This window comes from Henckelia pumila, chromosome 4 (genome assembly GCF_033568475.1).
Source record: "Henckelia pumila isolate YLH828 chromosome 4, ASM3356847v2, whole genome shotgun sequence".
NCBI classification, from domain to species: Eukaryota; Viridiplantae; Streptophyta; class Magnoliopsida; order Lamiales; family Gesneriaceae; genus Henckelia; species Henckelia pumila.
The window spans coordinates 80,824,476-80,850,840 of record NC_133123.1 but is presented as its reverse complement, the minus strand read 5'-3'; the positions used below and the strand labels follow the sequence as shown (position 1 = coordinate 80,850,840).

The window sequence follows — 26,365 nt, the reverse complement described above, 5'->3', positions numbered from 1 at the left end:
TGTTATGTTTGCGTGTGGGAGGGAGCCGGTGTTGTTACTTTCTTTACAACAATTTGAACTGCATGCTTTTTCTTTATGGTCTCTGGCGTGATTCATTGTCTTGTTGCCAGTAATTAAGTTTTGTTTCTATTTGTTTTGTTAAAATCTAATGCTCCTGCAGATTAAGCGCGAAATTTCAACCATGAAGTTAATAAGGCATCCAAATGTCATTCGAATGCATGAGGTAGCTATTTAACTTGTCAAGCCAACTTTTTCCAAACCTGTTAATTTGATTCGATTTATTTGCCCTCCCTGCAGGTCATGGCTAGCAAGTCAAAGGTATTCATCGTGATGGAATTTGTCAGTGGTGGTGAACTCTTTGAAAAAATTGTAAGCTACGAGTATTATTCGATGTCAATGTGTAATCATGACAGATTGATTATGAGGATAGTAGCTGATGACAATACTCCTTGTGGTTTCTTGAGGCCAGGCTACTAAAGGTAGGCTTGGAAAAGATGAAGCTAGAAAATATTTTTAGCAGCTAGTTAATGCTGTAGATTACTGCCACAGTAGAGGCGTTTACCATAGAGACCTTAAGGTAAGGTTCTAATTTTCTTGTTAATATTAGAAAATCTCAGGAAAGTGTTGCGCGCAACAGTCTTGATAGTTGATGGTTGGAACTCAAATTCTATTTCATTTTTATTAATGTATAGCCGGATACCTGTTGCTTACCGCCAGTGGCGTCCTTAAAGTCTCTGACTTTGGATTAAGTGCACTATCTCAGCAAGCTTGGGTAAGCAATATTTTACTTTTACCTTTGCTGCATTTCTGAGACACCTTGTTGAGATCTTAATCTAGCCTAACTCAAGATGTTATATTGTGCTTGAAGTTCAATTTTTTTTAATCTTGCTTTCAGGAAGATGGGTTACTTCATACAGCATGTGGAACACCCAACTATGTTGCTCCAGAGGTATGCAATTAGATTTTCGTGCATTTTGTTTTCCAGTTATTTTCTTTCTAATATTTTTAATCATCTAACTAAATTATGCAGGTGATTAAAAGTAAGGGTTATGATGGAGCCAAAGCAGATATTTGGTCATGTGGTGTCGTACTTTTTGTTCATATGGCTGGTTTTTCCCTTTTGAAGATCCAAATATTATGGCATTGTACAAAAAGGTAACAAAATCACATTTATCAATTCTATCGTGTTGTGTTGTGGAGTTATCCTCACAAATGTACGTCTCTCGAAATCACTGAATCTACCTAAATGGAATTTAAGGTATTAAAACACTAGAGATATCAGGTTAAAAGCGGTGCAAGTATCACATTACTGTAACACCCCATTTTTTTTTTTTTTTTATCTTAAATGAGTTTATTTGAGTTAATCAGAGATTGCAGAGTTCTCGAGCCGGTTTGATTTTGATCAGGGTCCTTTTTGCAAAATTTGGATTTTTCAGGGACTAAAACGCAATTATCGGTTTTTATAGATATTTATAAGGCTTTTGGACCCATTCTCTTCTCCATCACATCCATTGCATCGCCTCCCTCTATTGAAGCCGATTCATTGAGCTTCCAAGCTTTCTGATTTCAGTCCGAGCTCGATCCGGCCGTTGGAAATTATTTCTGAAGGCAGATTAGCGATCACTGCAGTGAGAGCTCCGTTATACCGTAAGTATTTCTCCGATCGGATATGTTTTGTTTTTCGGAGGTTGTTAGAATTAACCTAGATTCTAGTATGTTGTTCTTGGCAGAGTTCTGATCGTTTATTATCTGTCGGTTTTGAATTAGAGCGACGTTCGGATTTGTTGTGATTTTTGGAAGCCATTTTCGAAAATTGTGATTTGAGATTTGTTGGGATTGCCTTGTTTTGGTTGTCTTAGAATTGTTATGAGGTTATATCGCTATTGAACTGCTGTCTGCGTTGTCGGTATGTTCAGTTATAGCCGTTATGCCGTCGGTTTGAGTTTTGGAGATTGAACCGTTTTTGAAGTTGTTGAACTTGGCTTGTAAGTCGATCATGGTAATTGATCTTTGATTGTATCTGAACAGATTCGTTTGGAGTTGTCAAGCTTTGTGTTAGCAGCATTTGGTCGTCGAGAATTGGACGAAGAACGGTAAAGAGATTACCTTGAACCGTTACCTTTGTTGTTGGATTGTTTAGTTGTTGATTAAACCTTTTGTTGTAGCTTATCCAGAGTTGGAACTACTGCATTGAAAGGTAAAAGCAGTCATCGTAGCGGGATAGCATACTCGGGACAGTTGGTTCTCGAGTTTCCCTTTTTAAATCACATATTGCATTGATACTTGTTCTAGCATGTGGAACTTGTATTTGTTGATTGATTGAGTTTTTGTTATGTGGCTTATGTTTATGTTTCTGTTATGCATTCATCTTGAGCCTACTTTGATTTCAGCGGGCAGAACCGCCCTTTTTGTTAGACGTTTGGGAACTATGATTGAGTGGCCTAGGTTGTAGTATTTCGCCTAGTGCTAGCATACTCATTATGGTTGCTCAAAGTCTAGAGGAGTGGGATACGTGGCACCACCTCGATTGGGAGAGTCGGTGAGTCGTTACGTGATCTCATCCTCGGGATCCCAAAAGCAGAGCAGTACTCCCTTGTTTATCAGAATTGATATCCTGATTTTAAAGACATGCATATCATTAACTTCGACTTGAATATGTGGTTTGATAGCATGTTGTATATTCATTACTTGATATGTTGCTTTTACTGGGATTATCATTCTCACCGGTTATCCGGCTGTTGCTTTGTTTTGTATGTGTACTTGGAAACAGGAAGGGCAGGATCAAGTCAGCATAGACCTGGTTAGCATCCAGAGCAAGAGATAGAAGTGAGACTCGTTTAGAAGTCGAATCAGCATGTCAACCTAGTTATGTTTTGCGATCATGTTTAGTCATTCGAACTTCTCGTATTTGTTTTGTAAGCAAGAAATGATGTAGGTACTATCGAATTGAATGTTTCTCTTCCCTAAACCTTTCTTGTATTGTTATTGGAATGTCAAATACTCTTAATGCTAGTGTTTAGGTTTTGATTGAGTTTATTTCAGTGCCTTAACTTCTCTGGGCGAGGGGACAGCGCGGGCGCGCGGCCTCTTTGCGAGGTGTGGCGCGGGCGCTCTTACTCAGAGCGCGGGCGCGCTGGGTTTTGCGGGGCGTGGGCGCGGGCGCGCGAGCCTCCTTTAAAAAAAAAAAATACTTTGGGTTCTTGTTTACATATCGCTTGTCGTCTGATATTTGTTGATTAGAAACGAGGTCTCACATTAAGTGGTATCAGAGCGTTAAGATTCTTGGTTGAACTAGAGTGAGCGGGTAGATCGAGTCTGCATGTATTGGCTCCTCGCATGTGTTTGAATTATTTTAACTGTGTACTTAATTCCATGCGAGCATGCTTTATTATTGAGAATTATTGAATTACATGGTTATGTGATTTAATTTATAAAGCATGATCTACTTGAGATATAACTGTTTCTGTTATCGACTGGTATCCGGTATTCCAAGCGGTTGTAAGGGCACTGATTGTAGCGATTGAGATATCTCGTGTCCTAACCTTTGATTATCAGATGGGTCCTCGTCGAGTGATAAACAGAAACACACCGCCAGTTATCCCTGCGACTGAGCAGGCTAGCACTGAAGTTGATCAGTTGGATGCTTCAGCAACGCCTATGGAAACCTTGCTGAAGAGGTTTCAGTCGTTCAATCCGCCGTTATTGATGGGTTCAAAAAATCCAGTTGACTGCGAGAGTTGGTTGGATGATATTGATCAGCTATTCGATTCCATTGATTACACAGATGACCGCAGAATTAGGTTAGTCATTCATCAGCTACGTGGAGTTGCTAAGAGCTGGTGGATCATGACAAAGAAAGCAATGGAGGGTAGAGGTACGGAAGTTACTTGGACTCTTTTTAAATATGAATTTTATAAGCGGTTTTTCCCTATCTCGTATCGTAAGGATAAGGGATCAAAGTTTGCAAATCTGAAGCAAGGGAATCTGAACATCGAAGAGTACGTGGCTAAGTTTGATAGTGTGTTGCATTTTGCGCCGCTAATTGCCGAGGATGAAGAAGCTAAGGCAGATCAGTTCAACAATGGGTTGAACCCTGACGTCTTCACGTTGGTTAACACCAACAGGCCTAACAACTTTGCGGATGCCATGAATCACGCAAAGGGAGCATAAGCAGGCTTGTGGAGGCAAAGAGGTAACCAGTTAGCACCTCAGCAATAGAGGTAGTATCAGAGCCCACCGTCTCAGTATCAGAATCAACCATCTCAGCATCAGAACCAGCAGCATAGGTATGAAGGTGGTAGAAGTGGGGGAAACAGAAAGGATCAGTACAAGGCAAGGGGTAAACAGTTCAAAAGGCAGGGGAACAGTTCGTCTAGTTCCAGTGGTTCCCGACAGTTTGGTTCAGGACAGAGCTCTGGATCATCATCCTTGCACTGCAGCAAGTGTGGGGGAAGACACTCACCGGATCAGTGTGTGGGAGTCTTTGGTAATTGTAACACCTGTCAGCAACCGGGACACTTCTCTAAAGTGTGCCCTCAACGTAACAGAGATAGAGCTCAGAGTGGGAGTTCGTCTAGACCTGCAGTTCAGCCGGAGAGGCAGTTGTCTGCAGTGCACTCTTTCCAACCTCAGCAGCAGCAGAACAGATAGGGAGGTAGTACCAGTGCAAATCAGCCTCCGAGACAGCAAGCACGAGTCTTTGCTCTGACAGAGGATCAGGCTCAAGCAGCACCTGACGATGTTATAGCAGGTAACTGTTCGATTTTCGGTTATTCTGCTTATGTCGTGATAGATACAGGTGCTTCCCATTCCTTTATCTATGAGAAATTTGTGTTATTGCATGCTTTGCCGACTGAATTGTTGCCTACAGTAGTAGCTGTTACTTCACCTTTGGGTGGAGGAATTTTTTCTGTCAGACTAGTCAGGAACTGTGAACTTTGTTTTGAGGGGAATTTGTTAGAATTCGACTGTATTGTGCTTGGGTTGTCAGATTTTGATTTTATTGTCGGTATATATGCTTTAACCAAGTACAGGGCAACAGTCGATTGTTTTCTGAAAGTTGTCAGGTTCAGAACTGAAATGGCAGACGAGTGGAAATTCTTTGGCAAGGGTTCTCGATCTAGAATTCCTTTGATTTCAGTGTTATCTATGACTCGTTTGTTACAGAGAGGTGCGGAAGTATTTTTGGTTTATGCGGTTGATGTACTGAAATCTAGCCCAGCTTTGGTTGACTTACCAGTGGTTAGAGATTTTGCTGATGTGTTTCCGGAAGATGTTCCTGGATTGCCACTCATTCGAGAGGTTGAATTCAGCATTGACTTAGTGCCAGGTACTCAACCTATTTCAAAAGCTCCTTATCGTATGGCACTTGTTGAATTGAGAGAGTTGAAGGAGCAGCTTGAGGATTTAATTGCCAAGGGATACATCAGACCTAGTGTGTCGCCTTGGGGTGCTCCTGTGCTTTTTGTTCGGAAGAAGGATGGTTCTATGCGGCTCTGTATTGACTACCGCCAATTGAATCAGGCTACAGTTAAGAACAGATATCCTTTACCCCGAATAGATGACCTTTTTGATCAACTGCAGGGTTCTTCTGTCTACTCTAAGATTGATCTGAGGTCAGGTTATCACCAGTTGAGAGTGCGAGAGGAAGACGTTCCTAAGACCGAATTCAGAACGAGGTATGGTCATTTTGAGTTTATAGTCATGCCGTTCGGTTTGACTAACGCTCCAGCGGTTTTTATGGGTTTGATGAACCGTATCTTTCAACGTTATTTAGATGAGTTCGTTATTATCTTTATCTATGATATTCTTATCTACTCGAAGAACCGTATGAAAGAGTGGGTGCCCGGTGAGCCAACTTGTGGCTAAGGGCTTTGATGACTCTTTGTATAAACAATCTTTTGTTTAATATAATTTACACTTTTATTAATGGCGTTTACTTTACCTTTTATCATATTATTATGTTGTGACATACTATAAGATGTTTAGATGAAGACCTTGAATATACTATAGTGTATGTAAGATGTGGTAGCACATGAGGATGGCTATCATGAAACTCTTATAGTCACTGTATATTCTAAACAGTTCCTAGTCGATTGAGCCGTCCGTTAATAAGGATAAGGATCGCTCGAGATCGAGACTAGCATTTGCGATGCCGAGCACCACGTTTCATTGGTATGGAACATAGAGATGTTCAAAGCATGCAAATGGATATTCATACGATGAATGATCGAACTACCCTATCCGGACTTTCCAAGTGGTTATCACTAATCGAGTGGATAAAGTCCGCGGTTTTGGTTGTACACCATTAGTCCTTACTACTTGAAACATCATTGAGACTCTATATGCTAGTACTGTACTTTGACTCATTTACCGACTCTATTGGGGTCATCAGGTGTCGGGATTGGGTACAGTTACGACACATATAGGAGTCGATGCTTTGTTGTCAAGGATTCACCACATACTTGCTAGTATGGATGTAGTACCTGGAATCCAATCCACTAAATCGCATTCATTAATTTAATAAATATTAGGATTTATTATCTTTTAGTTTAATTTATTTAAATTATTTATGTGAGTTATGTTTTAATTGTTTAAGTTTATTTATCCAAATGATTTTTATCGTGCAGCTTATTTGTTTTAAGTATTTTAAAGGTTTAAGCTTTCTTATTTAAATTATTTTAATTGCTTAGTTTATTCATTTAAATGATTTTAAATGTTTAGCTTAATTATTTTTAAGTCGTTATCTGCCTAAATCATTTTAAAGGTTTTTATGCCGTTAGTGTAATTATTTAAATGGCTTTTAATCGCTCTATCTTTTAGGTAAATATTTCACTTATTGTTGTGACATCAAAATATTTAAAGTGTTAATTTTAATTGATTGATTCGACTGCTTAATGTTCCTTTAAAGTTATGAATGCTCAGTTATTTCAAGAATGTTTATGATAAAGTTTTAAGTTCAGGGTTCTCCGGTTCCGACCTCGGCAGTGACGGATTATGGCGGTTATTCCCAGACTGTATTTCTAAAAATGTTAAGTGTGAGTTTGGAGGAAAAATGATGAAGTTTGGATTTTTAGAATTTTCGGGTAACAAGAATCGCATTTATCGCATTCTTGAGTTTATTTTAAAAATTCTTTGAAAAACAGTATTTTAGACCCGGAATACTAAATTCCAACTTTGATTATTTTGTTAGAGATTTTAAATGTAGGAGAGTGTTAGTGCTAGCTTTTATTTTGAAAAAAAAAAGAGAAAGTTGCTTTTTTTGAGATAGCTCTTTTTCTAGTCAAAGTTACCCATTGACTCACACACATTCACACTACTTTATACACACAATACACACAAAATAAAACACTCTACTAATATTTTACAAACCCTATCCCCTTTCTTTTGATGAAGAGCCGCCCCTCCATTATCTTTTCTCCCATTTCCCTCCAAGCATTTCGGCCTCTCCTCCCTCAAGCCTTAGCTGCCGCCGCCGCCCTCCACCGCCGATGACGTCGCCGGAGGACCTCCATAGGAGTAGTAGCTTGGTGTTTGAGCAAAAGTCCAGCCCCTCTCCTCTTTGCATTTCGAAATTTTGTGGGTATTAAAGGTTGAAGGCAAGTGTAGACTTTTCTTGGGCTTTCAATCAAGCTATTATGTATTTGCTCCTAGCTTCTTTTTAAATTTCGAAATGACTATGATTTTTAGCATGTATGACTTGATACATTTCTGGAATTTTAGATTTTTATGTGGGATTTTCGAATTTATGCATTAGATTGAGTTTTAAGTTGATAAATGGTGAGTTGTATTGGAAAGCTTAAGTCATTTTGCATGCATGAAGTAAATTTCGAATTTCCAGAAATTGGTGTGCCCTATTTTCGAAAATTTACATGTGTAAGGGATGGAAATGAAGTGTGTTTGAAGCATTTTGATGTATTGCATTGGTCTTGATTGTTTGCTCTTGAGGTTGCCACTTTTTGGTGCAAAATCATGTAAATTTTGATATGTGATGTCGAAGTGAAGAAGTGGGCTGCCCAAGTATTTGATGTAAGTCCTAAGAGATGGTTTTAAGTGTGTTTGATGGATTGGAGTGGTCTTAGAAGCAAGGGTGCATGATTGGTGAAGGTTTCACAAACTAGTAGGGCATTTGAGGTGTCTAGTTTGGACAGGGCAGTCTGAATTCGGGGCAGGGCAGTTTCCTGGTCGAGGTCTGTGTCAATTCTGTTTTGTCCTAAGTTTAGTTCATGACGTTGCGGTCGTGTCGGTATAAAATGGGCTTAATTCGGATAAGTATTCAATAAGTTATGAATTTTTGAAGTTTAAGTGTCGGTGCAGAAATTTATAGTCAAAAGTGGGCTGTCCGGGATGTGTTGTTTGGCATTTTGTATAAGAGGTCAAAGGAAGTTGAAACCTGGTCATATGGTAAATTTTAAGAGTTAGGAATGTGTCGGTTCAAGCGGGACGGGTTTTGGTTAAGGCATGAGTGAGAAAAAGGGTTTTTTAGTTTTCTTGCTCGGTCTAAGTTGAAAAGTTAGGACTTTGGCAAAAGAGTAAAGTCTTGAGGGTTAGGGGCAGCCACTCGCTCATCGTTCTCACATGCAATGGAGTCGAGTCTCATTCTTGAAGTTGCACGTTCGGGTGTGTGAGTCTTATTCTTGATGCCAAAGAAAAATTTAAAGAAAGTCTCTTTGAGTCTTGCATGCCAAAGCATAATTGAGTTGAGTCTCACATCTTAAAGGTTGCATGTTCGTGTGCATATGGCATGTTCTTGAGAAAAATAAAGTGAAAGGAGGTCTTTTCATGTATGCATGATTAAAAAGGTGTGAGTCGAGTCTTAATGAATGAAAAGGAAAAGAAAGTAAATGTTTTTGAATGAAGTGATTTGTTTGTGACAAAGAGGGGTGTTGTTAGGCCGGGGGATGCCTCGGTCTACTCACCAAGAGGTTACAGAGGTTTAGGTAGGGAGCAAGAGACATCTTGTCTACCCTACCCACAGAGGGGCAATGTGGGATCGGGAGCAATCTCGGTCTCCTTGTCATAGAGGGGCAATGTGGGATCGGGAGCAATCTCGGTCTCCTTGCCACAGAGGGGTTAAGTTCGTCGGGAGAAATCTCGTCGTCTTGCCGGCATAGTGCACTGCAGCCATGATCATGATCGAAACAGAGGGTCACAAATCAAGGAACTGATTTCTAAGATGAAAAAGAAAAGAGAAGTTTAAAAGTTAAAGTTTAAAGTTTCAGTTTGACTCGTCTTACGTTGATGTCAGTCAGTCATGCATGAGGTTAAGAAAAGTATGAGGTTAAGTAAAGCATGAGGTTTATGTCAAGAAAGTTGAAAGTCTTCTATAGCGTGAGTTCATCAATGCATGTTTCCTATACACTCTAGTTTCATGCATATTTACAGTTAAAGTTCAAAAGTATACTAAGTATCATAGTTTGAGTAAAGCATCATCTATTTTTAAACCTTGATATTCAACTGTTTATGCTTGTTGAGTCTTTAGACTCACTACGCTTGTTTGATTGCAGGTGATGAGTTTTATGTTGAGGCGATGGAGGGGCAGGATCCACTGGGTTGAGGCCACTGGTAGTGCGAAGCCCAATGACCGTCGCTATTGCATGTTTAAGTTTTCCGCATATTTACTCTGTTATGTAATAATGAAGAGTTATTTGAGTACTTACAGTGTTTTTAGCCAGGATGTGTATTCCCTGTGCTATAGTTGATGATTTGTAGTATGCCATCACCTATGCATGTTTATGTTTAACGCACTCTTTTAAATTCCTTAGTTTACTTTATGCTGTAACCGGGAGGTGGTTACTAGGATTGCATGTTTATGTTTAACGCACTCTTTTAAATTCCTTAGTTTACTTTATGCTGTAACCGGGAGGTGGTTACTAGGATTGCATGTTTATGTTTAACGCACTTAAGTTTTACGTCAGTTGCTTTTCCTTACTTGAACTGCTGACTGGGTTAAGATGGCTTGTTTGCTTTGCAAACAAGTCATGGCAAAATTTTTATAAATCCGTAATTTCCTTTAAATTAAATAAAGCATAGAGGTTAGGGTCGTTTCAATGGATATCCTATGCAATCTGAGGAGATATTAGTGTGACGAATCTCTGGCCAGAGTACATGATGTGTTTTAAGAAATGGTTTCTTAGTAGCATATGCGATGTCACTATTTGATCTTCAAGATGCATTGCATAGTTATCGAATCTCGAACGACTCTCGATTTACCAATGGTTGTTGATTCGATCGGGATATATGGATGAAGGGACCGTACTGTACTCTAACCAAAATCTATTGGTTCTTGTAGGCACTATAAGTGATACCTAGGGAATCATGGGGCGATGTTGCTAGGCGCTCTTACCATGATTCGATGGGCAAGTCGAAAATTGTTGTTCCGAGTCACAAGGAGTTGTGAGCCCACGGCTAGCTGTATCCCTGAACCATTGAGGGTCACACAGAGTAATGGATTTTTAATCCCCGTTGAGATAGTTAAATTTAAAGAGTTAAATTTAATGAACAAAGAAGTGGGACTTCTTATTTAAGAGTAGAGGAGTAAGATTTCCTAAAATGACATAGGGATGGACATTTTTTGGAAATCACTGAATTCGGATTCAGAAAATTTATCTTGACTCTAAAAGATGCAGAAATGGTTTCTGTGAACATTGGTGAAATTGGTTTATCAATCTGAGTCACGATGAATTTTATATTAATTTCTGAACATGCGAGCTTTGTTTGTCAGGCTTGAACTTATGACTAATGGGCCCTAAGCTGTTAGCAGCCCATATTATAAATACGTTATTGCAGTACAGAAATTAGACAACAGAGGTCACAAAATATTTTCGAAAACCCTAGCTGTGTTTTCTAAAGTGGCCGCCCCCCTCCCTCTCTGCTCGGGAAAATCCAGCCTGTGAATTGTGAATTTGCAGTCTGGTTTAACGGATCAAATTCATTAATTCTCTTTATAGAAACTTCTGATGGATTTTCTAGTGCAATCTATCAGAGGGATTAAATCTCTGTTCGTGGACCTGATTGAAGAATTGTTCGTCCATCAGTTCCTGGGATATACAACAAGAGCAGAGTAATCTGTTGGTGTCCATAATCTCGATTCGAGATTGGAGGTAAAAATTTAATTGTTATTTAATTTTTACACGCACAATTTAATCGTAAAGTTTTGATACCCATTATGGAATCGTTCCATATAAATTTTTTAAACTTCCGCTGTACCGGGTATCAATTCTGATTGATCTGATCACGGTTTTCAAACAGTGGTATCAGAGACAGGTTGCTCAGATCAAGCGATTAAATTAATCGATTGTACAAAATTTTTTAAGCCTCGGTTTTTGAAACAAAATAAATTTTTTAAAAATAAAAAAAAAAAATTTCGGGCAAAACATGGGCAGCGATTGGATCGCTGCCCGGCCCGAGCCCCTTTGGGGCGCGGGCTGCCCGGGATCGTCCCAGGCGGCCCGGGAAAAAATTAATTTTTTTTATTTTAAATTAAAATTTTAATATGTTAAAATTCTATTTTTGGTCCGATCGAAAATTGTTTTTGATTGATCCACGAGGCGTCGGATCGAATTGTTCGAGTCCGAAAATTTTAAAATTGATTTTTGGATAAATTTGAATTTTTGGAAAATTTATAGATTTTATCCGTTAAATCAGATTTTATGAAATTAATTATTTTTGGTACAATTGATGATAAGATATGATCTTATGGAAATATTGAGTAAAATATGATTTTATGTATAAAATTGGATTTTATATCTAAAATATGATTTTATTTGATAAAAAGATAAAATATGATTTTGTATGTAAAATAAGATTTTATATATGGAATATGATTTTATCCTTTTAATTTAAATTGCCATTGCATGTTATCCAATAAATTAATTTTGAATTAAATATTATTGGATAAGGATGATTGATTACCATGACCAATTTTGTAGGTGTATGTTAGGAATTTACATTTGTTTTTATTGTTGTTGGATTTATTAATGAGCCTGGTTTATGACCCAATATGAATTTTCATATGTAATAAAAGTGGGCCTGGTTTATGGCCCGTTCCCACCCCTTAAAATGTATCCCCTACTTGTTATGGTTATTTATTGTAAATACATTAGACTTAGTGGGAGATGAAGATTTGAAGATGGAGGTGGGCCCAGCAGACAATAAAGACTGAAGAAATATAAATTGGAAGTTCAATGTAATAGGATTGCATTGCATACCTGCATATTACCTAGGATTGGACTTAGACTCGTGATTGGCAATCACGGGTCGATTAGAAATGGAATCGATCATCCTATATAATATATGATATTATCGTTGTATGCATGTTTTAGACAAAATTGTATGAATCCCGCAAGCATACAAATTTTAAATGATGAGACAAATTTTCAAAATTAAAATCCCTCATTTTAAATATGATTTAAAATTGATATCAAGATAAATAAAGGAAATTTAAATATTGTTTAAATGTTCCTACCTTCCATCAACGATCAATGTATGAGATGCTACCCGCGGATACGGTCCGGCTCATATTATTGGGGGGGCCCGTTCGTCGGAAAGCTGTACATTGGATCGACACATGTTGTAAGTTGGGTGGAACTCCCATGGGATCGGCTCATATTATTGGGGGATCCACATGGCGACCGTCCATCACAACTTAATATTGATGGGTCATCTTGACATGTCACAATAAACGGCGTCATATTATTGGGCCCTTATTGGACATGAGGTAAAAACGTGGAGGTTGCTTTGGAAGCAATTGGGCTCTACCTTTTGAAAATTATGGTTGGCTGATATTATTCGGGACCATAGTTTGTCAATTGGACTCCATGTTTCCACTAAGAAAAACAGTTTCCCGTTTTCACTAGAGGGTAGTGAAACCGTTAAAATAGTGGGAGTGAGATTCATAAAATAAATGTCGCCTATTTTATGTCTTAGTAAATTAATTAAACAATCACTGATTATTGTCTGTTTCTTTTCAGTATTTCATTAAGATGAATTCGCGCAATCCACTATTCTCTATTCTCGAACAAAATAAACTGATTGGCGCAAACTATACGGAATGGTTCCGTAAGTTGAAGATTGTCTTGACCTCGGAGAAGATGCTCTACGTGTTAGAAAAATCTCCTCCGAAGGAAGCACCAGCTGACATAAGTCCGGAAGAGTTGGCCAAACTTGATACATGGTGGGACCATGATATCAAGGCCAAATGCTATATGCAAGCCTCGATGTCTGATGAACTCCAGAGGCGATTTGAGGACACCGTGAATGCTGCTGACATTCACGTACAACTCAAGGAACTTTTTGGGGCTCAATCGAGAGCTGAAAGGTTCGCTACTGTAAAAGAGCTAATGACGTGTCGCATGCGTGAAGGGACTTCGGTCCGTGATCATGGGGTACGAGTGATTTGGCTCATACAGAAGTTGGTAACGCTTGATTTGGTGTTGGAGCATGAACTCAACGTGGACTTATTACTTCTCTCTCTTCCTTCTTCGTTTGACGAATTTGTGGTGAATTTCAATATGAACAAGATAGAGGCCTCCCTTGAAGAGATGGTCAATATGCTTGTAACATATGAAGCCACTTTAAAGAAGGATAAACCAGTTCTCTTGGTGGGCTCCTCTTCTTCAGTTAAGAAGGGGCCAAGTACAAAGGTTAAGAAATGTTCTGCCCCACCCAAGAAAACCGGACCCGAGAAGAAGAACAAGACAAAGGCTTCAAACATGGAAAAGTCCAAGGATGTTTGCCATCACTGCAAGAAACCCGGTCATTGGAAACATAACTGCAAGGAATATCTAGAGCAGTTGCGAACTGCGAAGGGTATTTTTTATATTGAAATAAATGTTTCACTTAATACTACTTCTTGGGTATTGGATACCGGATGTGGATCTCACATTTGCAATGATTTGCAGGTGATGACAAGAAGTCGCAAGTTTAGAATGGGTGAGACCCAGCTGAGGCTCAGAAATGGTTCTAGAGTTGAAGCTAAAGCTGTGGGAGATGTTTATTTAATTTTGCAGAACGGTTTTAAGTTACTTTTGAGAGATGTTTTATTTGTTCCAGAATTGATTAAAAACATTATTTCTGTTTCTATGCTTGATAGAGATGGTTTTTCTTGAAATTTTGTGAATGGGATTTGCAATATTTACAAGAATGAATGTTTGATTGGAAATGGACAACTTGAAAACGATCTATATAACTTAAAATTAAAAGACGTTCCAATAAATTATGTTGATAAACCGGTAACAACGAACAAAAGGAAAATCGATAGTCAAAACCCGGCAAACCTTTGGCATGCTAGGCTAGGTCATATTTCCTCAAGGAGGATGAACAAGCTAGTGGGAGAGGGCATGTTTGATATGTCTGATATTAACTCTCTACCTACTTGTGAGTCCTGCCTGAAAGGAAAAATGACTAAATCTCTTTTTAAGGGGAAACCTGAGCGTAGTCAAAATCTGTTGGATTTGATCCATACAGATGTTTGTGGTCCATTTAGAATTGGTACTCAATTTGGCCACACCTACTTCATTACCTTTACTGATGATTATTCAAGGTATGGGTATTTATATTTAATGAAATATAAGTCTGAAGCATTTGAAAAGTTCAAAGAATTCAAGGCTGAAGTAGAAAACAAGCTAGGTAAAATTATTAAAGCACTTCGATCGGATCGAGGTGGAGAATGCTTAAGTACCGAGTTTTTGGACTATCTGAAAGAGAATGGGATTCTCTCTCAGTGGACTCCTCCTATGACACCTCAGCTGAATGGTGTATCGGAGCGTCGTAATCGAACTTTGTTGGACATGGTTCGATCCATGATGAGCTTCACTGAGCTTCCACCTTCGTTTTGGGGCTATGCGCTTGAAACGGCGGTATTGTTGTTGAACAACGTCCACACCAAAGCAGTGGACAAAACACCATACGAGTTATGGAATGGCAAAGCTCCTAAGTATTCGTACTTGAGGATTTGGGGATGTCCTGCTTACGTGAAGCAGACAGTGGGAGATAAGTTGGATAGTCGATCCACCTTATGTTATTTTGCAGGGTATCCGAAGAATTCAATCGGATATTATTTCTATCATCCTGCTGAAACAAAGGTGTTTGTTTCAAGAAATGCCACCTTCTTGGAGAAGGAGTTCTTATTGGATAAGAAAGGCGAGATGATGGAACTCGAAGAAATTCGAGAAGAACCCGAAATACAAAATAATGATCCTACACCTCAGGAACCAATGATGGACACGCCTATACTTAGAAGATCCGAGAGGACTTCTAGACCTCCTATTCGATATGGTCTTCTTCTTGAAGGGGATCAAGATGAACCCGATGTTGGATGTGATCCAAGAAACTTCAAAGAAGCAATTTCTGATGCGGATTCAAATTTATGGCTTGAAGCTATGCAGTCGGAAATAGATTCGATGCATACAAACCAAGTTTGGTCTTTAGTAGATCCTCCCGATGGAATTGTTCCAATAGGGTGTAAATGGATCTACAAGAGAAAGCTTGGGCCTGATGGTAAGGTATTGACCTACAAGGCACGATTGGTGACGAAAGGTTATACTCAAAGACAAGGAGTTGACTATGATGAAACCTTTTCACCAGTTGCAATGTTCAAGTCCATAAGAATCCTTATTGCCATAGCTGCTTGGTATGACTATGAGATATGGTAAATGGATGTGAAGACTGCATTTCTTAATGGAAACATTAAGGAAGAGATCTATATGACGCAGCCTGAGGGATACACATCCATGGGAAGCGAGCATAAGGTATGCAAGCTTCAGAGATCAATCTATGGTCTCAAACAAGCATCAAGAAGTTGGAACCAGAAATTTGATGAAACAATAAAGAATTTTGGTTTCATCAAGAACCCGGAGGAACCGTGCGTGTACAAGAAAGTAGTTAAGGATGCTGTGACATTCTTAGTACTTTATGTTGATGACATCCTACTCATTGGGAATGACGTAGGGATGTTGCAGTCAACAAAGATATGGTTATCAGGTAGATTCTCGATGAAGGATTTGGGTGAGGCATCCTATATTCTAGGGATACAGATCTATAGAGATAGATCTAAGAGAATGATAGGACTCACTCAAGCAACCTACATCGACACCATATTGAAACGGTTTTCAATGGATGGGTCCAAGAGAGGACATCTACCTATGTGTCATGGAGTTTCTCTATCCAAGTCTATGTGTCCCAAGACTGATGAAGAGATAGAGAAAATGACACATGTACCATATGCGTCAGCCATTGGTAGTATCATGTATGGGATGATATCTACCAGACCGGATGTAGCATTTGCTCTGAGTGTCACGAGCAGATATCAAGCTAATCCCGGTCAAATGCATTGGAAAGCCGTGAAGGACATTCTTAAGTACTTACGAAGGACTAAGAATATGTTCATTGTATATGGAGGAAGAGAACTGAAATTGGAAGGCTATACCGACTCTAGCTTCCAAAGTGACGTGGATGACTCGAAGTCAACCTCTGGATTTGTGTCATGCTCAATGGCGGTACTGTCTCTTGGAAGAGTTCCAAGCAGGACACCACAGCGGATTCCACCACTGAGGCAAAATACATTGCAGCATCAGCTGCTGCTAAAGAGGCCGTTTGGATGAGGAATTTCGTCCAAGAGTTGGGCGTCATTCCTGAAGTTGTTGGTCCAGTCCCGGTGTACTGTGACAACACGGGTGCCGTTGCTCAGGCAAAGGAACCAAGGTCTTATCAAAGATCCAAACATGTACTGAGGAAATACCACATCATCCGGGAGATCGTGGAAAGAGGAGACATCACTGTCGAAAGAGTGGCCTCTGCAGAAAATATCGCTGATCCACTTACTAAGCCCTTGCCAGGACCATTATTTGACAAACATCGCGAAGCAATGGGTCTACGTAGTATGACTAGTTGGCTTTAGGGCAAGTGAGAGATTGAAAGAGTGGGTGCCCGGTGAGCCAACTTGTGGCTAAGGGCTTTGATGACTCTTTGTATAAACAATCTTTTGTTTAATATAATTTACACTTTTATTAAAGGCGTTTACTTTATCTTTTATCATATTATTATGTTGTGACATACTATAAGATGTTTAGATGAAGACCTTGAATATACTATAGTGTATGTAAGATGTGGTAGCACATGGGGATGGCTATCATGAAACACATCTTATAGTCACTGTATATTCTAAATAGTTCCTAGTCGATTGAGCCGTCCGTTAATAAGGATAAGGATCGCTCGAGATTGAGACTAGCATTTGCGATGCCGAGTACCACGTTTCATTGGTATGGAACATAGAGATGTTCAAAGCATGCAAATGAATATTCATACGATGAATGATCGAACTACCCTATCCGGACTTTCCAAGTGGTTATCACTTATCGAGTGGATAAAGTCCGCGGTTTTGGTTGTACACCATTAGTCCTTACTACTTGAAACATCATTGAGACTCTATATTCTAGTACTGTACTTTGACTCATTTACCGACTCTATTGGGGTCATCAGGTGTCGGGATTGGGTACAGTTACGACACATATAGGATTCGATGCTTTGTTGTCAAGGATTCACCACATACTTGCTAGTATGGATATCCTATGCAATCTGAGGAGATATTAGTGTGACGAATCTCTGGCCAGAGTACATGATGTGTTTTAAGAAATGGTTTCTTAGTAGCACATGCGATGTCACTATTTGATCTTCAAGATGCATTGCATAGTTATCGAATCTCGAACGACTCTCAATTTACCAATGGTTGTTGATTCGATCGGGATATATGGATGAAGGGACCGTACTGTACGCTAACCAAAATTTATTGGTTCTTGCAGGCACTATCAGTGATACCTAGGGAATCATGGGGCGATGTTGCTAGGCGCTCTTACCATGATTCGATGGGCAAGTCGGAAATTATTGTTCCGAGTCACAAGGAGTTGTGAGCCCACGGCTAGCTGTATCCCTGAACCATTGAGGGTCACACAGAGTAATGGATTTTTAATCCCCATTGAGATAGTTAAATTTAAAGAGTTAAATTTAATGAACAAAGAAGTGGGACTTCTTATTTAAGAGTAGAGGAGTAAGATATCCTAAAATGACATAGGGATGTGCATTTTTTGGAAATCACTGAATTCGGATTCAGAAAATTTATCTTGACTCTAAAAGATGCAGAAATGGTTTCTGTGAACATTGGTGAAATTGGTTTATCAATCTGAGTCACGATGAATTTTATATTAATTTCTGAACATGCGGGCTTTTCTTGTCAGGCTTGAACTTATGACTAATGGACCCTAAGCTGTTAGCAGCCCATATTATAAATAAGTTATTGCAGTACAAAAATTAGACAACAAAGGTCACAAAATATTTTCGAAAACCCTAGCTGTGTTTTCTAAAGTGGCCGCCCCCCTCCCTCTCTGCTCGGGAAAATCCAGCCTGTGAATTGTGAATTTGCAGTCTGGTTTAACGGATCAAATTCGTTAATTCTCTTCGTAGAAACTTCTGATAGATTTTCTAGTGCAATCTATCAGAGGGATTAAATCTCTGTTCGTGGACCTGATTGAAGAATTGTTCGTCCATCAGTTCCTGGGATATACAACAAGAGCAGAGTAATCTGTTGGTGTCCATAATCTCGATTCGAGATTGGAGGTAAAAATTTAATTGTTATTTAATTTTTACACGCACAATTTAATCGTAAAGTTTTGATACCCATTATGGAATCGTTCCATATAAATTTTTTAAACTTCCGCTGCACCGGGTATCAATTCTGATTGATCTGATCACGTTTTTCCAACACCGTACTGACCATGCAGAGCACTTGAGGACCGTACTGCAGATTTTGCGAGTTGAGCAGTTGTTTGCCAATCTGTCTAAGTGTGAATTCTGGTTAGATCGAGTTGTCTTTCTCGATCATATCATTTCTGGAGATGGGATTTCTGTCGATCCCAGCAAGATTGAAGCGGTTATGAATTGGCCTAGACCTACTTCAGTGCCGGAGATCTGAAGCTTCATGGGTTTAGCTGGTTATTACCATCGTTTCATTGAGGGTTTCTCGTCTATTGCCAAGCCTATTACCCAGCTGACTCAGAAGAATGCGCCTTTTGTTTGGACTCCAGATTGTGAGGCTAGCTTTGTTGATCTGAAGAGGAGACTGACCAGTGCTCCAATTCTTTCTATTCCGAAGGGTACTGGAGGTTTCACAGTCTATTGTGATGCTTCTAACCAAGGCTTGGGTTGTGTTCTTATGCAGCATAAGCATGTGATAGCGTATGCATCGAGGCAGCTAAAACCGCACGAGACTCGTTATCCAGTTCATGATCTTGAACTAGCTGCGATCGTCTTTGCTCTGAAGATCTGGCGTCACTATCTTTATGGTGAGTTTTTCGAGATCTTTTCTGACCATAAGTGCCTTAAGTACTTGTTTTCACATGCAGAGCTGAATATGAGACAGAGAAGATGGTTAGATCTGTTGAAGGATTTCGACTGTGAAATCAAGTATTATCCGGGAAAGTCGAATGCAGTTGCAGATGCCTTGAGCCGAAAGCTATGTTCTTTATCTCTTACTACTATTGGTGTTTCTCAGTTGATCGATGATTGTTGCACTTCTGGTTTAGAGTTTGAATCAGATAGGGAGACTATCAGAGTGTTTACTATTCAAGCCGAACCGGAGTTGTTTGTTGCAATCAGAGAAGCACAGAAGTCTGAGCCGAGCATTCAGGTTTCAGTAGAGAAAGTCAGATCGGGGCATCAGTCTGAATTCCAGGTTAGAGATGATGTACTGTATGTGAATAACCGTATTGTTGTGCCTGATATTTTGGAGTTGAGGCAGCATATTCTTCGAGAGGCTCATTGCAGTCGGTTTAGTATTCATCCTGGAGGTCGTAAGATGTACAACGATCTGAAGAGTCAGTTCTGGTGGAAGAGAATGAAGAGCGATGTAGCGAAGTTTGTATCTCGGTGTTTGAACTGCCAGCAAGTAAAAGCAGAGCGAAAGCGACCAGGAGGTCTTTTGCACAGCCTATCTGTTCCTGAATGGAAATGGGATCACATTTCTATGGATTTCGTCATGAAGCTACCACGATCCGTTCGAGTATGCGATGCTATTTGGGTAGTGATCGACCGATTGACGAAGTCTGCTTGTTTTATTCCGTACAGGATGACGTATCGTCATGATCAGATGGCTGAGTTGTATGTTAGCAATGTTGTGAGATTGCATGGTGTGCCGAAATCGATCGTTTCAGACAGAGATCCTAGATTCACTTCTCACTTCTGGCACAGTCTTCAGGGGGCACTTGGTACTCGATTGCATCTGAGTACAGCTTATCATCCTCAGACCGATGGACAGTCAGAGCGGACTATCCAGATGTTAGAGGATATGCTGCGAGCGGTAGTGCTAGACTTTGGCACTAGTTGGCAGGATTCTTTGCCTCTTGTCGAGTTTTCTTACAACAACAGCTTCCAAGCGAGTATCGGTATGGCGCCTTTTGAGGCTTTGTATGGTAAGAAGTGCCGATCTCCGTTGTTTTGGGATGAATTGTCCGAACCAGATTTGGGACCGGAGATGCTTAGAGATATGGCAGAGCAGGTTAAGATCATTCAGACCAGAATGAAGTCAGCTCAAGATAGACAGGCGAAGTATGCGAATGTCAGGCGTAGACCTCTGAGTTTTGATCAGGGAGACCGAGTCTTTCTGAAGATTTCACCTTTCAGAGGCACTGTTAGATTTGGGAAGAGAGGGAAGTTATCTCCGAGATTCATCGGTCCGTACGAGATTCTCGAGAAGATAGACGATCTTGCTTACAGACTTGCACTTCCTCCATCTTTATCTGGTATTCACAACGTTTTTCATGTCTCTATGCTGCAAAAGTATCAACCAGATATTTCTCATATCCTTCAGCCTGACGAAGCCGAGTTAGACGAGACCCTGAGCTATTTTGAACGACCGATTCAGATCCTTGATCGGAAAGAAAAGCAACTCAGAACCAAGTTGATTCCGTTGGTGAAAGTACAGTGGAGCCGTCACGGAGTCGAGGAAGCAACTTGGGAGACAGAGTCTGACATGAGACAACATTTTCCAGAGTTATTCGGATGACGTGAGTTCTTCTTACTATCTTTAGTTCTTTATTCTAACTTATAAGTTGTGGTTCTCGTTGATTTCGATGACGAAATCTTTTCTTAGTGGGGGAGAATTGTAACGCCCCGTTTTTTTTTATCTTAAATGAGTTTATTTGAGTTAATCGAAGATTGCAGAGTTCTCGAGCCGGTTTGATTTTGATCAGGGTTCTTTTTGCAAAAATTGGATTTTTCAGGGACTAAAATGCAATTATCGATTTTTATAGATATTTATAAGGCTTTTGGGCCCATTCTCTTCTCCATCACCTCCATTGCATCGCCTCCCTCCATTGAAGCCGATTCATTGAGCTTCCAAGCTTTCTGATTTCAGCCCGAGCTCGATCCGGCCGTTGGAAATTATTTCTGAAGGCAGATTAGCGATCACTGCAGTGAGAGCTCGGTTATACCATAAGTATTTCTCCGATCATGTTTTGTTTTTCGAAGGTTGTTAGAATCGACCTAGATTCTAGTATGTTGTTCTTGGCAGAGTTCTGATCGTTTATTATCTGTCGGTTTTGAATTAGAGCGACGTTCGGATTTGTTGTGATTTTTGGAAGCCATTTTCGAAAATTGTGATTTGAGATTTGTTGGGATTGCCTTGTTTTGGTTGTCTTAGAATTTTTATGAGGTTATATCGCTATTGAACTGCTGTCTGCGTTGTCGGTTTGTTCAGTTATAGCCGTTATGCCGTCGGTTTGAGTTTTGGAGATTTGAACCGTTTTTGAAGTTGTTGAACTTGGCTTGTAAGTCGATCATGGTAATTGATCTTTGATTGTATCTGAACAGATTCGTTTGGAGTTTTCAAGCCCTGTGTTAGCAGCATTTGGTCGTCGAGAATTGGACGAAGAACGGTAAAGAGATTACCTTGAACCGTTGCCTTTGTTGTTGGATTGTTTAGTTGTTGATTAAACCTTTTGTTGTAGATTATCCAGAGTTGGAACTACTGCATTGAAAGGTAAAAGCAGTCATCGTAGCGGGATAGCATACTCGGGACTGTTGGTTCTTGAGTTTCCCTTTTTAAATCACATATTGCATTGATACTTGTTCTAGCATGTGGAACTTGTATTTTTTGATTGATTGAGTTTTTGTTATGTGGCTTATGTTTATGTTTCTGTTATGCATTCATCTTGAGCCTACTTTGATTTCAGCAGGCAGAACCGCCCTTTTTGTTAGACGTTTGGCAACTATGATTGAGTGGCCTAGGTTGTAGTATTTCGCCTAGTGCTAGCATACTCATTATGGTTGCTCAAAGTCTAGAGGAGTGGGATACGTGGCACCACCTCGATTGGGAGAGTCGGTGAGTCGTTACGTGATCTCATCCTCGGGATCCCAAAAGCAGAGCAGTACTCCCTTGTTTATCAGAATTGATATCCTGGTTTTAAATACATGCATATCATTAACTTCGACTTGAATATGTGGTTTGATAGCATGTTGTATATTCATTACTTGATATGTTGCTTTTACTGGGATTATCATTCTCACCGGTTATCCGGCTGTTGCTTTGTTTTGTATGTGTACTTGGCAACAGGAAGGGCAGGATCAAGTCAGCATAGACCTGGTTAGCATCCAGAGCAAGAGATAGAAGTGAGACTCGTTTAGAAGTCGAATCAGCATGTCAACCTAGTTATGTTTTGCGATCATGTTTAGTCATTCGAACTTCTCGTATTTGTTTTGTAAGCAAGAAACGATGTAGGTACTATCGAATTGAATGTTTCTCTTCCCTAAACCTTTCTTGTATTGTTATTGGAATGTCAAATACTCTTAATGTTAGTGTTTAGGTTTTGATTGAGTTTATTTCAGTGCCTTAACTTCTCTGGGCGAGGGGACGGCATGGGCGCGCGGCCTCTTTGCGAGGTGTGGGCGCGGGCGCTCTTACTTATAGAGCGGGCGCGCTGGGTTTTGCGGGGCGTAGGCGAGGGCGCGCGAGCCTCCTTTTTAAAAAAAAAAAAATACTTTGGGTTCTTGTTTACATATCGCTTGTCGTCTGATATTAGTTGATTAGAAACGAGGTCTCACACATTACCCTGGATAAAATTTGTAATATATGCATGTTAATGCTCAAACCGCATTAATCTCCGTTTCAGATATTTGCAGCGCAGTTCATATGCCCTCCTTGGTTTTCTACCAGAACCAAGAATTTGATTACAAGATTTTGGATCCCAATCCATTGACAGTATGTTCACTTCTTTCATGCTATTTACATATGACCCTTCCAGCAGTGCCAGAGGAAGAGAACAACAAAACCAGAAGCGTTTTAGCTTTTTCAGTCAGAAAATTCGGTTTTTATTTAAGCTCTTTTACTAAATTCGCTGATCTATTTTTCATGCTGATTGTAACTTCTTCACATGATTTTGCCATGTGGAGCAGAGGATCACAATTTCTGAGGTTCTCGAAAATGGTTGGTTCAAGAAATGATATAAGAAACCTGTATTTGAATGTGAGGAAGTTGCTCTTGACGATGTTGATGCTCTTTTTAATGAATCACCGGTGGGTGTTCTGATGCAGCTTATATTCTTTAAATGTTTAAGGATAGATGTACTAAACTATTCTTTCTTGAATTCAGGACTCACCGAACTTTGTTGTGGAAATGCAAGAGGAACAACAACCTACCCCACCACTGATCATGACTGCCTTTGAGCTTATCTCCTTCTCGCAGGGTCTCAATCTCAATTATCTTTTTGAAAAGAAAGCAGCATGTACATGTATACACTAGAAATTATAGTTGTGATGGAGTGGTAGAATCACTCTATTTTAAGTAGCCGTGGAAAATGCCCAACCCTTTAGATGGCTATTGGGGTTTGTTAAGCGAGAAACGAGGTTTGCATCCAAATGTTCTGCGAATGAGATTGCTTCAAAAATTGATCAAGCAGCTGGTTCCTTAGGTTTCGGTGTGCATGATTAATGCGTGGGATATCACACTATAACAAATATGATCAAGCACAACATTTAAAAACAACGCTTTTGTAAAAAAACATTGTATTTTATTAAATCTCATCTGAGTTTGCTGCAGCCATTGGAGCCAGCGATGGAGAATCAAGATTTCTTGCTTCTTGAGGGTTATCAGACAACATTTTTGCAGAGAAATTAATCTGCTCTTCTGAAACGACCCAAACATACTAAAATAACATATGCGGAATTTTTTTTTTTAATAATACTAAGTAAAATAGATGTACATACATGCCCATACATATATGCACAAAAAAAATAAACGGATTTAAAAAATAACATAAATATGCAACATTTCTTACTTGAATAACTGAGTCAAACTTAAATAAAATACTGTCAAACAATCCACTTAAAAGTTTGCATGCAATAAAATTATTTAATAAAAATAGTACAAAAATTCACCACTGAAAAGACATAAAAGAAATAAATAAGAAACAGAGTTTAAAATTCTTAAAATGTTCATAAAGACTCAGCCGACGGTCACGGGGGATCACTGCATGTCCGCTCATACGTCCTCACCACCGGTAGGAACTACATCTTCCTCTACATACTCACCTGCACCATATAAGTGTAGTGAGCCTAGAGGCCCAACATGCTAACATAACAAGGGCTTAAAATAATTAAAATCACTGAAATACTAATACATAACATATACATGAATGGACATGCTTAAAATCATGAATCATAACTTAAAATATTTCTTAAACTTGAACTTAAATATAATCATATAATACATACATAACATTGTTGAGCATATCATTTTTCTAACATCGCATGATCATATCCGTAGTGTAATCTTAAACTTAAAAGGTTCGACTGATCAGTCTCTTAATACCAACGTACGCGGCGGTGACAAATCACCTCTTACTGGTAGTAAATTACCCTTAACATGTGGGGACTTGTCCCCCTTAAATTGTCACACTACTTCAACTTCCAACATAAAAATTATTTTCTAGCTCAACCTTAAACATTAAATCATGCCATAAAATTATTTCATGAATGTATGTACTTAAATAAAATGTGTGTCCTTCCTATATATTTAATTTAATTTTTATACTAACATATAAATACTAAAATAACATTCATGCATAAAATAATTAAATATATAATTAGGACACATGCAATTTCTCATGGTTTGTGCTGAACTGCTGGCCCTAACACTCAAGCCCATTTTCTTAAATTCTAGCCCATTAACACTGAGACTGGCCCATTAACAAACTTAAGCCCAAAAATACATTTCTAAGCCTAATTAATTTATTCAAGCCCATTAATGCATTTCTGGCCCAATAACAACCTATTCTGGCCCAATGGGCCCAAAAGCCCAAAGACTGGCCCAATAACTTCCATGGGCCCTCAAGCCCATAAAAATTATTGGACTAACTTAATTAAATTTATTTAAGCCCAATAATAATTAAATTTCAACCCAAATAATTAAATGGAACCCAATTAAATTTTTGGATTTAATTAGGCCCATTTAACACTTAATTAAACTTAAAACTTAAAAAAATAAAATACCCGAGCCCGACTCACTTAACCCGGACCCGGACCCAACTAACATAACCCATGACCTTCCAGACCCGACCTGGACCCCACAACCCGACCCGGATCCACCCTAACCCTAAAACCCGATACCCCTTCTCCTATGCTTCCCGGCCGCGAGCAGCAGCCCTTCTAGGGCTGTTGCCGCCCTGCTCCGGCCGTCCCTGGCCGGAGCTCCGCCGCCCTGACGTGGCCCACATCTGGGCGGTCATAACCTGCTCCAGCCCCCAGCCCCATGCAGCCTGAACCACCATAACTGAAGCCCCTTCCACTAGCCCTAAACCTGCGCCGATCTGCACCAAAGTTGGTGCAGTCAAGTCCAGCCCTTTCCTAGCCCTCTCCAGCCTTAACCACCAAGCCATACCTAGCCTAGGGACCCTGAAGAACCCTGACCAGCAGTCATACATGCCATGGCTAGGAGAAAACGTGAATATGATCAACAAAATACAAGAACCATGCGCATACATCCAGAAACCGATTTGATCTTCTGAAAATTTCAATGAAAAGTCTGATTCCTACACACACACACACATAATAACTGATATGGTGCGAGAAATGAAAAAGGAAAACATGCCTTGCACCGTAGAATTAATAGGGCAAAGTGCGTAGAACGTTTTCGGGACGACGGAACGACGAACAACCTTTCTTGATGCTTCAAAAATATCGAGGCTATGGAGTCCTTCTTGGAGGCTACTTGGTCGATGAAGGAGATGAATAATGGGGGAGGGAGGCGGCTAGGTTGAAGATTACGTGAGATTGGGGTAGGTTGTTAGGGTAATATTGATTTAAAATAAGGTGTAGGATAATT

At 39.6% G+C, this 26,365-nt stretch overlaps 1 pseudogene; it reads left to right on the top strand.

The window, feature by feature from the left end:
- The first annotated feature begins 166 nt into the window (after window positions 1–166).
- On the top strand, window positions 167–24,160 carry LOC140861326 (CBL-interacting protein kinase 23-like; annotated as a pseudogene).
- The last annotated feature ends 2,205 nt before the right edge of the window (window positions 24,161–26,365 follow it).